Here is a 14,614-nt window from a genome sequence, read left to right on the forward strand (position 1 = left end):
CAAGGCTTCAGAAATGGTTCCATCTGCTGCCTAGCAGCTGGTGAAAGGATAAATTTAATTCATTAATTCATTTGGAAAAAAGGATCCAAGTAGTAAAGACTTCATTGCTCATAATGCATATAGGTGAAAACACAAACTAAAATCTGGTCCAATTGATCATCCTAGATAATGAGCTACATTTTGTCTTCCCTTTTTCAGTAAAGGTCTTAGTGATTGAGTCAATACGGTGTTGATTTTTGTGGCAATAACCAATAATTTCCAATCATTTCAATGATAGGAAAAAAAAACTCAGGGAAATTTAAAGTTGGTTGCCGTTTTTAATGTAGGGAACTGTAGACAATAGAAATTACGCACTTTCTGCTTTTGTGCATTGTATATATGGATAGCACTGTGTGCATCTATACCATAATTTATGCACGTATATACCTGAACCATATAGATTCTGAATCACTTCAGCGAACTACTTCCGTTAGGTAGCATCTTTCCATTTGTTGAAATATTCAAAATTATGTAGTATTCAAGATGAATGTAAGTAAAGCACATATTAGATTCAAAATTCATACTTACTCAAAAGTTGCAAGGTTCAAAATAACACTTGTTTCCTTTTCTCCTCTTTCTACACTTCAAACTAGTGGCCCCAGTCTCTGTTTTCACTCACACCCTGCAGAGGTTTTCAAAAGATACCAAGTTGTACATGAAGTAGGCTTTTCTCAACTCCTCTGCTGTTAGTTACTTTGACATAAGATGTGGAAAAAAGATTTAGTTGACTGGATTGCCCAGGACTTTTTAGAGTTTTTATATAAAAGTAATGGAGATCCGATGCCCACTTCCTTGAATTGTTTCACTTAAATCAACATGATGAGGAATTAGAAAAGTTAATGTTGTTTCCTCCTTTAACTTATAATCACATTGGTGGATTTTTTTTTTTTTTTGTCTGCCAGCATTTTAATAAGAGTGAGGTTTCCCTTTGAAATATTTAGCTCACCTTTTGGGCAAGGTAAATGTTTCCTGGTTGCCAGTAATTGATCCATGATAGAGATAAGACACCCCTGGAAGCTAAGCTGCTTCAGCAGCCAGCGTACATTTTAGTACTTCTTTTTGGATGGTGATTTCATGAATGGTTTTTGACTTTTCTTTCTCTGTGGCCCATAGCTCACTGTGGTGGGTTTGTTGGATTTACTATAAAGATTCTGTTTGCACCCTGTGGGTTGGGTTAAGAATCAGGGTTTATGCATTTACTTGTACTGTTGCATTGTTTATACAGCTTTGGTTTAGTTTTGATCTTTTTTTTTTCTTTCTTTCTTTCTTTTTTTTTTTTTCTTTTTGCCTTTGAGGCTCTTCCACAGTGTCAGCTGCTGACTGATAGTAGGAAAACGGCCTCGTGGTGTGAATGAAAGGGACCTAGCGGTTGGTAAACAGAGATAAGGAATAAATAGAGCACAGGCAAAAGGAGATAGTTCTGTGGGGGCCCAGATTGCTGCCAGTCTGTTCAAGGGAGATGCAGAGCCTGTCCTTTCCCCAGATTAAATTAGTGTGCGAAATCTCCAGTGACCTCCTCCCCTTCTCCCCATACTCTTTAGCCAAGCTGAACAGCCTCTGCTGTAAAGTATTCATTTTATCCAGGGACAAGCTGGACAATAGAACTCTCCCTGATACTTATGGACAGCTGTCGTCATTCATAGTGCTCTCAGTATTTCATTTTTCATAGGAGTTAAAAGGGTTTTTACCTTGTAACTGAAAGAGGGCATAAATGCAACTTTGCCAGTTCTGGAGCTGCTGGGGCAGGGGGTGGGATGGAAGTGGGGTGACTTTGGAGTTAGGAGAAGCTGCTAAAGAAAGCAATTCTTTTTTGTCTTGCTAATATGATTAAACTAAGACAGAAATTAAATTCTAAATCTGCGTTCCTTGCAAACAGAAAATATCTTCGATTCCAAAAGTTTCCTAAAATTAAGGTCACCAGTGCCAGCTAGATAATTCATCTCCGCCCACTCTACCCTTGTTTTGGCTAAATATGCATGCATTTTATTACCTGTGAATAACCACCCGTAAATAGTAAGCCTGTGAGATACCTCGGTAGTCCCATATTTTTTTTCTTTTTTTAGTGATTTACTGCAAATATATTCAGCATTTGACTGATTAAATAGACCTTCGGCAACCTTGAGGGTCACTGTGTAGAGTATGTACATAGAAAATGCATCAGCCCATTGTACCCTGGCAGCTAATGAGATTGGTCGTTAAGTAAATGACACAAAGCCTACAAAAAAAGCTTAGCAGCTCACTAGAGTATCACAGAGTGTCCCTGCACACCACACAACGACACAAACACTGGACTAACCTAGCCCACCCCTGCTTTATTCTACATCACTGCTTCCCTGATGTCAGCGTGAGAGGCAGAACAAAGGCTAGGAGGCACGGGTAAGTCAGTCTGGCAATTAAGCCCTAGGGAGAAAGTAGAACAAATCTTAGCCTAACCGTGGGGCTGAAAGTCCGATTCTCTACAAGTAGGTCAGAATGAAGGGATTTTGCTATCACTTCTGGAAATGTGGCTTCAGTGATCAGTGCTCTTATGTTGCTGTTATTGTTGTTTTGTTTTGCCGTTTCATAAAAGTTTTTGAATTTCACAAGTGAAGTGTACCCCAAAATGCAAGTGAACTTGAATTTGAGAAGGTAGGCTGCTCGTTGGAGAAACGGTGCCTTCGCAAATGACGACTATTCAGGTGTGGGTTCAGGTGTGAAAAACTTTCAAAAGCATGAGGCAACTTTGATTTTAGTTAGTCCTACTGCTTTTAAAAGATAATTGAGCTGGACTGTGTGCAGTGAGATTCATTCTTGTCACTGTAAAATTGTCCCATCTGCTAAGGAATATTTAATATCATATGTGGCATAACCATTTCCTTGATCAGTATCTTAAAAATCAATCAATCAAAGGCAACAAAACAAGAAAATAAAAGCTTGTCTGTTCTTCGTGTATTCCATCTCTCTCTTGGATCTGCAAATAAAATCATTGCTGCAAATCTGTAATATTGAATAGGATTAGTGGTTATTTGCTTGCTGTACTTGGGAAAAAATCAAAGCTCTCTGACACTGAGCAGCATTGGTTTACTGTGTCCCTCAGAAAAATGCATTTGCAGTATTGAAGTATAACATTGCAGGATCCTTTTAGAGAAATATGGCAACAGGAAGTTGCCAGAAAGTCTTATTTGCCTTGCTGAAATGTCTGTCTGCCTTAGACTTGTGTACTCAGAGGATGTTTAGCTCAAGAGAGGATGATATTGTTACAAGACATCCAGGTAAATTAAATATTTTATTCTAAGAACTATCAGCTTAGCGGATTGTCAGTGGCTTAATAAACTCTGACAATCTCATTGAAAACATTTTAAAAAGTATTGTTAACAGAAGTGTGGTGTTTTAAAATAGATGGATTCATAATATCAGTGTCAGGATTAAATTTTTAAAACCACTGTCATTTAATATTAGAATGGCATGTCATAATCATCTGTTCATAAATTAAAACTCTCCATATTTTGTAGAAATCAGTTTGCTAACTTGGATTACTTGCTCTGAAACATTTTTATTTATGTAAGAATATAGAAATTTTATAATACAGAATAAATCCCTTAGTATTTACGAGAGATTCATAATAGAGGTTTATAATATGGTCTGGGTGACCAGAGGTCACATATTTCTTCCTTTTTTTTTTTTTTTTTTTGGTCTGAAAGTACTTTCTTCTTCTAAGTGTGTTCCAAACATTCAATTTACTTATATAATTCATTTAAGACTGTATGTGTGTTATATATAACATATATTATGTCTTACAAACTCTATTATTTTTATAGTAACCAGGATTGACAAGGAAATCAATTTTGTGAAAATAGAGGTATAATAGTGTCTTGGTAATGTCAAGTAAAATATATGTAGGGAAGATATGCTATGATTTTACTAAATTAAGAATTTTCTAATATGTAATCTCATCAATATGGTAGAAATCATGGGAAAAGCAAGCTGTATGAACATGGCCATAATTGCTACCTACCAATTTCAGTTTCCAATAGAGTTCTGCAACTAGTTTACTCTTTCAGGCATTATAGGTATAGTAGAGGTTTTGTTTTTTTCTTTTTTCTGTTATGAAGATTTTATATTTGAATCTTATGGATTATAATCTATTTTTTCTGTACTTGCTAATGTTCATCATGTTAAATACAGGAGTGAGTTGTTCAGAAAATATACAAGCCTTCTGAATGGCTATAAATATTTTGCCCTTCTCCTCACCAATACAGCAAAGGATGTGCAAACTTGACTGAAGTCTGTACAGGTGGATCACTGCGGATAAAACTGAGTGGAATTACTGTCACAGAAACGTAGTTGTCATTCTTCAGAACAAAATAAGGCTGTGTTGTAATTAAGAGAAGAGGGCACAGATCATTACTTTTGGCTTATGTGAACTTGTTTCTACAAATATTGTTCCTGAATTTGAGAAATTTTTTAAAAATTTAACATGGAAATACACTAAAATATGGCTTTATTTGCTTTATAACTTTTTCTTTAAAGAAATTTGAGAACCTTAACTTCTGTCAACAGAAGGAACTTTTATTTAGGTTCACTTAATTGACATTTAAGTATTACTAAAACTGTGTTGTTCAAAGGATTATACTTGGTGCTATGGGTAATAGGGGGGCCTCATTCTCACCCATGAGGATCCAGAATCTAAGAAGAACTATAAAGCATTTCCTAGAGAAAAAGTCATTATACATGCCATATGGGTGACACAAAGTGATAAGAGAATCTCTGACACCCCCTTCTCAAGTGCATGTGTTTGAGACCTGGTTATTCCATTTACTAAATCTGTGGTTCTGGATAAGTTATTTAATTTTTATGGGCCTTGGTTTCCTGGTCTGTTAGTTGGAGGCCAGGCTAGTAAATCTTGCCTCATGACTCATGTGAAAATTAGATAAGATAATATACCTAGAGCCCTGGGTATACGGTACGTTTTCAAAGAATGTTTGTTTCTTAACTTTCACTTGGAGTTTGTGACAGTTAAGTGGACACGCCAGTATCATATTATATACTTCCTACACATCCACTTCCGTCAGTACAGAACTCTCTCATGTTTTCCCTTCCAGAGCCTTAAATTTTGTGAGATTCCTTGAAGAATTGTGAAAATTCCATTTTATATGGCTGAGTGCTCATATCCAGCGTAAGGTAATAAGTTAAACATACTAAGTGCACATTAAGCATACATGGCTATATTGGCTTATTTTGCATAGTCTTATTAATGGCAATCCAAAGTATACCTTAGAATTTCATGAATTTCAACTTTAACTTTATGTAAGCAGAAATACTTAATTTTATCTAATTTCAAAGTGGAATATCTATAATTTAAGTACTAAATTATAGGAAAGGTCTTGATGTAATAATATTATTAGGTTTACTCCTCGTTTCTTTCTTATTTTTAAAATTAATATATTTAATTTTTGCCCCTTTAGGATTCATTTCATAAGTTTTTGGCTTAGATGGTTTCTCTTGGTTGACACTTTGGATTTGGTAAAAAAAAAAAAAACAAAACAAAACAACAACAACAACAAAAAAAAAACAAAACCCTCTTCCAGGATGTTATGACTGAAAAATATTTTATTTTATCACCTGGATAAAGAAACTTGAACATAGCTTATTGCTGAATGTTTTAAAATTCCATTTCAGTGAACTCTAAGAGACACTTGAATTTCTTTTTAAGTATTTGAATTGTTGTTTTGTCAACTTTTGCATAAATTTCTAAGCTTCTGGGCAAAAATTACTACTTTTTCAGTTTAATTCTTCAGATTGTGATTGTAGGAATATTTTTTTCTGACAGGATTCAACCTGCACATTTAAGTTGCACCTTTGAGAGGATCTTGTAGCTAAGAAGAATTTCTGATCTCATAAATCTTATATCCACAAGTAAATTGCGTTGACCCACAAAATTGTCAAGCCTTCAAAGTCTTATTAGTAACTTATTTGTACTAATAAATAGGGTTACCTAGAATATATAATAACTTTTTAGATCAGAACATTTTAATTTACTTGATTTACACAGTATAAATATGAAGGTGCCAGAGATAGCTACACAAAATACAGGTTCTCTAAGTACTCCTAAATGTTCTATTTGTTGATTTGTCATAAATATGTTAATTGATATACTGTCTTAACGAAGAGTTACACTTGATAATTCCATGAAAAACATTTACATCACAATTTCATTAAAAAATCAGTATGTGAATTTCAGTGATACTTTTTTCCACCATTTCCAACATTTAAAAGTTTAATTTTGTTTCCTAAATTTTGAGTGTTTTCTCATGAAGGGGAAATATAGCTAAAGGCTAGTGTGTAAATCTTGCCTTATCTTTTTTTTTAAATGTATCATATATGTATTGAAACATATTTCTAAATGAAGAAATTCAGACTTGGCATGAGACAAAACTTAGTTATCATTACTTATGATGTTATGCAGAACCAAACAGAAATGAAATAGTTAATTATTCCAATAGGATAAACAGTATTTTAATCCCTGGAATGTAGGTTAAAGAGAATCAGAAAACAAAAAAATGAAAAATTTTGTTATTGGAAATCTAATTTGTAAAGAATGCGATTAGATAGAAAGACGCACCCACTGTTTGCTCTTTTGTTTCCATAGTATATTTGATATGAATTTGAATGAAGGTATTTACCACTTTAAAATTTTCTTCTTTCAAATATCAAACAATGGTAGGAATTAGTCTAAACATTTCTATTCTGAAGGGTGAAAAGGGGATGAGAAAGAAATATGCTCATGAAGAAAATGAAATCAAGGAAAGATTGAGGCTGACAATATGACTACTTTAGAATGGGGGCAAAAATTAGAGTGTACAACCTATTATGTGCAGATCCCTTGATCTTTTTTTTGTGTAAAAGATACCAGTGTCTACCAAAAGGGTTAAAGAAAATGCATTCTGTTGCATCTGCTTACTAAATCCCTTACTTTAGTAGAAATTCAAATTTTGTAAAGATTATTCGTTTTATTGATGCATATAATTATAATCACAAGCCATCTGCTGATTTGGCAGGCATGGTTAAAATTCTCTAACTCTCATAACCTTTCAAGTACAGTGCCCTTGGGACTCTATTTCACTTTTATATTTTGGAAAACATGTAGAGACAAATAAGGGCGGTCATCTGCAGAATGTCAGACCTGAGGAAATGAAAGAATGGAGACCAGGGTTGCTGTTGTGGTTATTTTTAATGGTAGAGGAAGTTATTTTTTCATTTTTTCTTTTTTTGCTTCTGACTTCATGAAGGATTATCCTAGATTCTATGATGTATTTGGGAATTTTTTTTCCTAGGGATTAAAGCCCTATCATTTTACTCCTGAAAGGCAAGTTCCAAGTCTAAACAAAACAAACAAATAAAAAACCTTTCCAAATACTGCTTACATTGGTTTACACAGGTCAATTAAATATATTTCACATAGGCTTTTTGAACTAATAAAATATTCCACCAGCTTTATTTTTCTAAAATACTTAGGTTCAATTGACTAACCTTTCAGGCATAGATTTTAGGTTGTAAAACAGTTTGTACATTTTGATGCCAACTTTTTGGCTTAAATGTCAAATTTCCAAGTGTTTGTTGTTGTTGTTTTTGCATGAAATCATGAACTGATCAGATTTCCCATGGCAGGTATCTTCCTGGGGTCCTTGTTTGCTACCATAAACGTTTGAAGTTTGCTGGTGTTCTATACCTGATTCACTTAGTTCCTTGGAACCATTTCTTCCGTAATCCTTATCTTCTGTAAACCTTATCAACCTGAGGATTCCAAGGGCCAAGATTTGCAGATTAGAGTTGATATACAGGCCACATCACAGCAGATTGCAAGTGAGATGAGGGGAATTTGAAAAAGCCATGGGATCTCAGATCTTGGCTCTGTCAAATAATGGAAATGTGCACATATACGTCTCCCACCTCACACATGCACGCACAGACACACACACACCATTCATAGTTAAATATCATTAAGTAGCTGAAGGATTCTGACTTGACTTGGGTGAAATCGTTAATCCAAGAACTATTAGGGTTTGGCAAATAAGAAAAATAACTTTTGGTACAAACGTTGTGCATATGAATTTTTTTCATAACAACGATGATATATATGACAACAGTAATAATAATAACCCTTAACATTTACCACGTGCTTACACTGAGCCACCTATGCTGTTAAATTCCTTATAGGTATTATATAATTCAATACTCAGCATTTCCACTCCTGTCTCCTTTTTGCAGATGAAGCAACTGAAACAGAGACATTAAGAAGTTTTTTTCCTTAGGTCACCACCAGGATTGAGGCTTGAGCCCAAAATCAAACTGCTCTCTAAATCCATTCTCTTAATGTGTCCCTATGCTGTATGGTGTCTGAGCACAAAGTATTAAAAAAAAAACCCAGAAAACAATGTCAGCAACTTCGTGTCAAATGACAGTAGATCTCAAGTATGTCTGGGTTCCACTCGTAGTTAAATGTCATTTAGTAGTCGAATGATTGGGACTTGGCAAGTTGCTTTATTTTCCTTATTGATAACATTTGTCATAGTAAGGGTTATGCTGGGTGACCCCTATGGTCCTTTTCATTCCCCAAATTCTATAACTCTGTGAACTTTTTATAATGAAAACATCCTATCAGTTTGAAAAATAATTCAGAGACAGCATAAGCCTTTATTACACCTAAGACATACATTTTTAGCATGCCAATTAACCTTGATATCAGAAATAACCTACGCTAAGAACCGAATGAGCTTTAGCTCTGATGCTAAACATCAGATCAAAAGTTAAACATTTGGCCAAATAGCCAGAAATCTTAGCTCACAGAATCGGTGAGCATCAACATTGATACTTAAAAAGGTCTGATAATTGAATTCTTCCTCTGAGTAGTTTGGTGTCAAGCAGAAGACATGTGTTTTTCTATTATAATAATAAGATAGTACTGACATGGTGCCAACCACTCTTCTAAGTACTTTCCGTCTATGAATTCTTTTAATTCACACAACAGCCACAACCAGAGCAACAGCCTATAGGGTAAAGTGAAGTTCTGTTATCAGCCCCTTTTCATAGATGAGAAGACTGTGCCATGGGGCGGTGGGGCAAGCTGCCAGGGAATCCATGGCTGCAGGGTCAGAGCTCTGATTGACCTATGGCCTCAGGCAGGGCGCACTAACTGCTGCACATTTGACCTCTGTGCCTTCTATCTATGGGCTTGTTAAGATTTCACTTTGCTTAAAAAAATATTTGGAAACATAGATTACAGTTGCAGATAGATAGATAGATAGATAGATAGATAGATAGATAGATTGTAGTATTTATTTTTGCATTTTAGATCTTAATTAGGAAGTTACTGTCACAATACTCATGTAGTTTCCTTAAATCACTATAGAAGATTAAAGTAAAAGCATTTTTGAATCTTTTGCAAATATCATATTGAAAATATAATAGTAACTAAAAGGAGTCAAGTTAGTGATATTTGATAAAAAGCCTTTAGAAGAGAAACTGTATTTAAAATCATTTAATTCTCAGAATCTAGTGAAAAAGCTTTGAACATTGTGAGAAATGCACAAGTGATTGTTAAAGAAAGAAAGAATATAAAAATGAAGAGTTTTAGTTACAATAAAACCTCTCCTAGGGTTACATTAAGTTCACAAGAGATTAAAATATTTTATTCCGGGTGTGCCTCAGTACCTCAGTGGATTAAGTGTCGACTCTTAATCTCAGCTCAGGTCTTGAACTCAGGGTCATGAGTTCAAGCCCCACGTTGGGGTCCATGCTGGGTATGGAGCCAACTTAAAAAATTAATAAGTAAGTAAGTAAGTAAGTAAATAAATAAATAAAACATTTTATTCTAGCTAGATACGTTTTCAGATATTTTTGTATTTTACATGTACTAAATTTTCCAATAGAGTCAAGTGAAAAAATGTGTATATCAGTACTAAAACATTGTGAACAGTTTATGTAGGCTCGTGTATCATAATGGCCTATGCGAAGATAAAATAGTCTGTGGTCACGTGCAATTCCACTCTGCCACTCAACCCTAATGCATATGGGCCAGAGCATCTCACCAGGCATTGCCAATTCCATTTCTCCTCTAAAAGGTAAATTTATGGCCTGAAGAACAGAATGACCACTTCACTTGGAGGTAACATCAGGGAAGATTTCAAAGAAGAAGCATTTAAAGAGTCTTGAATCTATTCATTCAAAAAACACTAAGAATCTACTATGTTCCAGCAACTGCGTCAAGCAGTGTAGACACAACCTAAGCACTGTAAGATATCACAGCATAGTAGGTGACACAGCATGCTGATATTCAGGATACAGTGGGATCTGTGCTATGCAAGAGGCAAACCCCAGGACATAGATTTGAAAACTGGTGACAAGTCATAAATGACAACCATCTGGCTTGGATTACAGTGTGTGGATGGTTAACCAAGATAGGAGATTCAGAAGGAAGAGGCTATTTTGAGGAAAAGATGATGTGCACATTGAATATAAGACAAGCAGGTGGTGATGTTCGCTATACAGAGGGCCAGGGCATCAGGAATTCAAGAGTGAGATTTAGTTGGAATGGAGAGATGGACATTTGGATGTCGCTTCTGAGGAGACTATAGTGAGGAAGGGACCAAAATTAGGAACCCTGGGAATATCAATATGTAAATGGGAAAAGGAGAACCAATGAAGAAGAACACCGAAGAAATCCAGAGTGACAGACAAAACAGAGATACAATTTCTTAAGGAAAGACTCAGCAATACCGCTAATTACTCAGAGCACAGACTGAAAATGCAGCACAAAATATGTCAAGTAGGAAGTCACAGGTGATCTTAGCCGAGAAACTTCAGTGGAATCAGGGCTTGAGAGCCAGATGGCTATGGGTTGTGTAGGGAAGGGAAAGTGAGAACAAAAAGCCTCTGGGGACTTTAAGAAGTTTGACTCTCAAGAACAGAGTTAGCAATATATACTTATATGCTAAAGAGAAGGAACCAGAGAGACTAAGAAGACTGAAAAATTTGAAGGTATGTAAGAAAAACCAGTTCGATGAAGTAAGCAGCAAATGCAATAGAGCTCAATGGAGAACCTGCCCTTGGAAGGAGAAAGCCTCTTCCTCTAAAACTAGAGCAAAGAGAGCAGTGGAGACAGAAATAAATTTGTAAGTGTAGAGATGAGAGGCCAAGACATTCAGAGTTGATAGCCTCAACATTCCCTGAAAAATTAGGCAACAAATTTGATATCAACTCTGTGTAAGATGGTTTTAGACTATAAATGATTTTAACATGCTAGTTTTTATTATTAGATTCACATCATATGATTAAAAACAAAAGGTTTTACTTAATTCCTAAGTGTTATTTATAATTGATATTGGCATAGAAACTCAGAAGACTAATGGGAACCAGAAGATCTAGGGACATTCCTCTCTGATTTAAACTCCTTTTAAATTAGGAAGAGTAAAGGGGAGATGGAGAGTGTCCTTTCCTCTGGAGCCAGGAGCAGGAAGGGATGAAGAGCAGAGGATGGGAATGGCTTCTCTCCATGCAGGACAGTGTCAGACTTGTTAGGAGCAATGAGTTTAGATCATAACAGACAGTAGATACATTTCTGGTCTTAGTATCTTTTTTTTTTTTTTTTTTTTTTTTTTTTTGGTATTTTTACCTTATTTTATCCTGGAGACAGAACTTCCAACTGTTAGCTTTCTTACTTTTACTACCTCTGTCCCAGACAAAGACCCCCTTTTCATAGCCAGATGACTGCCATGGCCTAGAAACTGATTTCCTTCTGTTCACTCCTCTGCTTGGTCATTCATGACGTCCCATCATACTTAAAATGCCTTAATAGACATTATAAATGCCTTAGAGACTCCTTTCTATAGTCTGTATGGCTCTACTGTTTTATAAAACAGCTTAATTGAGGTATGATCCACATACCGTACAATATGAGGTGTCCAGTTCGATAGTCTTTAGTATTTTCAGCACCATAATTAGTTTTAGAATATTTTGCTTCCCCCAGAGAAACTCTGCACCCCCTTAGCCATCACCCTGCAATCCTCCCTCCACCCCAGGCTCTAGGTAACTACTAATCTACTTCATGTTTCTGTAGCTATGCCTATTCTTTATGTATCTATAGCTATGCCTATTCTGGAAACTCACATAAATGGAATCATACGACATGTCATCTTCTGTGACTGGCTTCTTCCACTTAGCACGTCTTCAAGGCTCACCTATCTTTTAGCACATAGCGTGACTTCATTCCTTATTATTGCTGGATAATATTCCCTTGATTGGATATACTACATTTTATCCACTCATTAGTTTATGGACACTCGGGGTGTTTATGTGGACACGTTGTCATTTCTCTTGTGCATATACCTGGGAGTTGAATCTATGAATTATATAGTAACTATGTTTAACAATTTGAAGAACTGCCTGATTATTTTCCAATGCAGTTGCATTGGAAAAGACTCTGCAACAAAATGGCATTCCCATCAACAGTGTATGAAGGTCCAAGATGCCACCATATCCTCACCAACCCTTGTTATTGTCTGTCTTTTTCATTATTGCTATCCTACCAGGTATAAAGTGGCATTTCATCGTGGTTTTGAATTGCACATCCCTAGTGACTAATAATATTGAACACCTTTTCATGTGCTTATTGTTCATTTGTATGTCTTTTTTGAATACGTGTCTATTCAAGTCCTTTTGCCCATTTTTAATTGGGTGATTCGTCTTTCTCTTATTGAGTTGCAATCATTCTTTATATATTCTAGATACGAGGGCTTTGTTTTCACCCTAGGCACATGGTTTTCCTACTCTTTCTCAAGTGAATAAAGATTATTTCTACTTCAATCTGAAATACCCCCTATCTTTCAGCCTGCCTTGTTTTCCCATAACGCTTATCATTGCTTTAGATTGTATTGTATATTTTTTGTTTCCTTGGCTTTTGGTTTGATTCCCATGCTGGGATACAATTTCTGCTGCCTATCCTTGCTTCTCTATCACCTTTCTCATGATGATGATAGACTGTTGTGATTAAACACATGCACCTTGGAGCTAGAGTTCGACTCCCAGCAGGCTGCTCACTAGCTGTGCGACTCTGGGCAAATACTTCTCTGTTTTAAGCTTCTCATTTGAAAGATGGGAATAATAAATAACCCCTAGTCCATATAGTTGTCGTGCAAATTGAGTTAACAACTAATATGCATAAAACATTTATAGCGGTATCTACCACAAAGAATAGTAAAATAAAAAAGTCGACTAATATTTTTGACTGAATATTTAATGAATGTTCCTAGTAACTGCATATTCTCTTGAAGAAAATTGTCTGTTTAGCATCCAAAGATTTAATCAGTCTCATCAAGACATGTCCTCACCATGACCACGCAGGGTTATGAACGAGGTACTACTTACCTGTGGGCTTTGTTTAAGAAGTGATCTCTTTTTAGGTCATGGAATTTTGCAGAATTTCTACCGTGTGACTTGCCTGTTATGTGTGACACCTCATGTAATCCTCACAGGTCTAGAGGGAGGTTCTGTTATTGCACCTTTTTATTAGATGAAGCACCTGAATATTAGGGAGGTTACATAGTTCTGAGATCAAGAACTAGCAGGTGCTACAATTAGGATCTCAAGCTGCGTCAGTGTTAATTCAGTGACAAAGCATGGCACTCTCTAAATCTGCTGCCTTGGGCCAGTGCTCAGGATCTCCAGTCATCGACAAAACATTTCCTAGGTCATTTATCACTGTATTCCCTACGTACTGGCTTTACGGTTTTTTCCAAACCATACTTCAGTGTCTCTATTATCTTTGTGTTTATTACTGATTTTCTGAACATTCTGTCCAGCCTATATCCGGTCTAAATGCAGCACAAAAACTTATATTCCTTGACCCCATTTATCATTGTGGATCTTTCTATGGTTTGCTCGAAAGACATAGAGTTGTCCAGTGTCACAGTGCATTTTTAGCGAGTGCTACATAGCAGGAAACACATTGGCATCAGATGTGATTTAGTAGCTCTTACTAGCAGTGTGACCTAAGTTTGCTCAACTTCAATTGGGAAAAACAATGATATCAATGTCCTTAGGTTGTTGTGAGGTTTAAATAAGATAATGGAAACATAAGATGCCTGGTCTGGTGCCTGAGTCAGTGTCAATACACAAACTAATGGCAATGACAGCTGAAAGACTCACCTGATTTTATTTTTACCTTTTCCCTCCTAAATTTATTTCACTCAAAGCATCATCTTACTACTTTCTATCCTCCCCACCTCCACTAACTTGAGATCAGTAGGCCTCGTACAACAGTCATTTATATTTTCACGATAAATATTATGTTTCTTGTGTTATCTTTTTATGTTATTTCATGTTTTTGAAAACTGCTCCATTTAATCTTTTTAGCCCATTTGTAATGTGCAGCTCTCTTAATTTTAACATGTTGAACTGGCAGTGGTAGTCCTTAAATTTTAACACCTCCTTCCTTTTGCCTTCAAGTGGCTTAGGTAGGATGTAGTAGTATTGCCTATGCTTTGGTCTATTTTTTTTGTTTGTAAAATTAATCTCAATTTATAAGCAAACTGTTTATAAA

General features: G+C 35.7%; 1 protein-coding gene across 4 annotated transcripts in view; it reads left to right on the forward strand.

Annotated features, from left to right (window-relative positions):
• ST18 (ST18 C2H2C-type zinc finger transcription factor) overlaps positions 1 to 14,614 on the forward strand; it is a 290,499-nt gene that overhangs the window by 147,991 nt on the left and 127,894 nt on the right. Inside the window, exon 1 of one of the 4 annotated variants that reach the window (XM_026011271.2) lies at positions 5,121 to 5,199. The exons of 2 other annotated variants lie outside the window; for them this stretch is intronic. The gene's annotated coding sequence lies outside the window, so the exon portion shown is untranslated. Of the gene's footprint in view, positions 1 to 5,120; positions 5,200 to 14,614 lie in introns of those variants that run through there. One more of the 4 variants, XM_026011335.2, reaches the window with a different exon arrangement.

The sequence above is a fragment of the Vulpes vulpes genome, chromosome 13 (genome assembly GCF_048418805.1).
Source record: "Vulpes vulpes isolate BD-2025 chromosome 13, VulVul3, whole genome shotgun sequence".
Lineage (NCBI taxonomy): Eukaryota > Metazoa > Chordata > Mammalia > Carnivora > Canidae > Vulpes > Vulpes vulpes.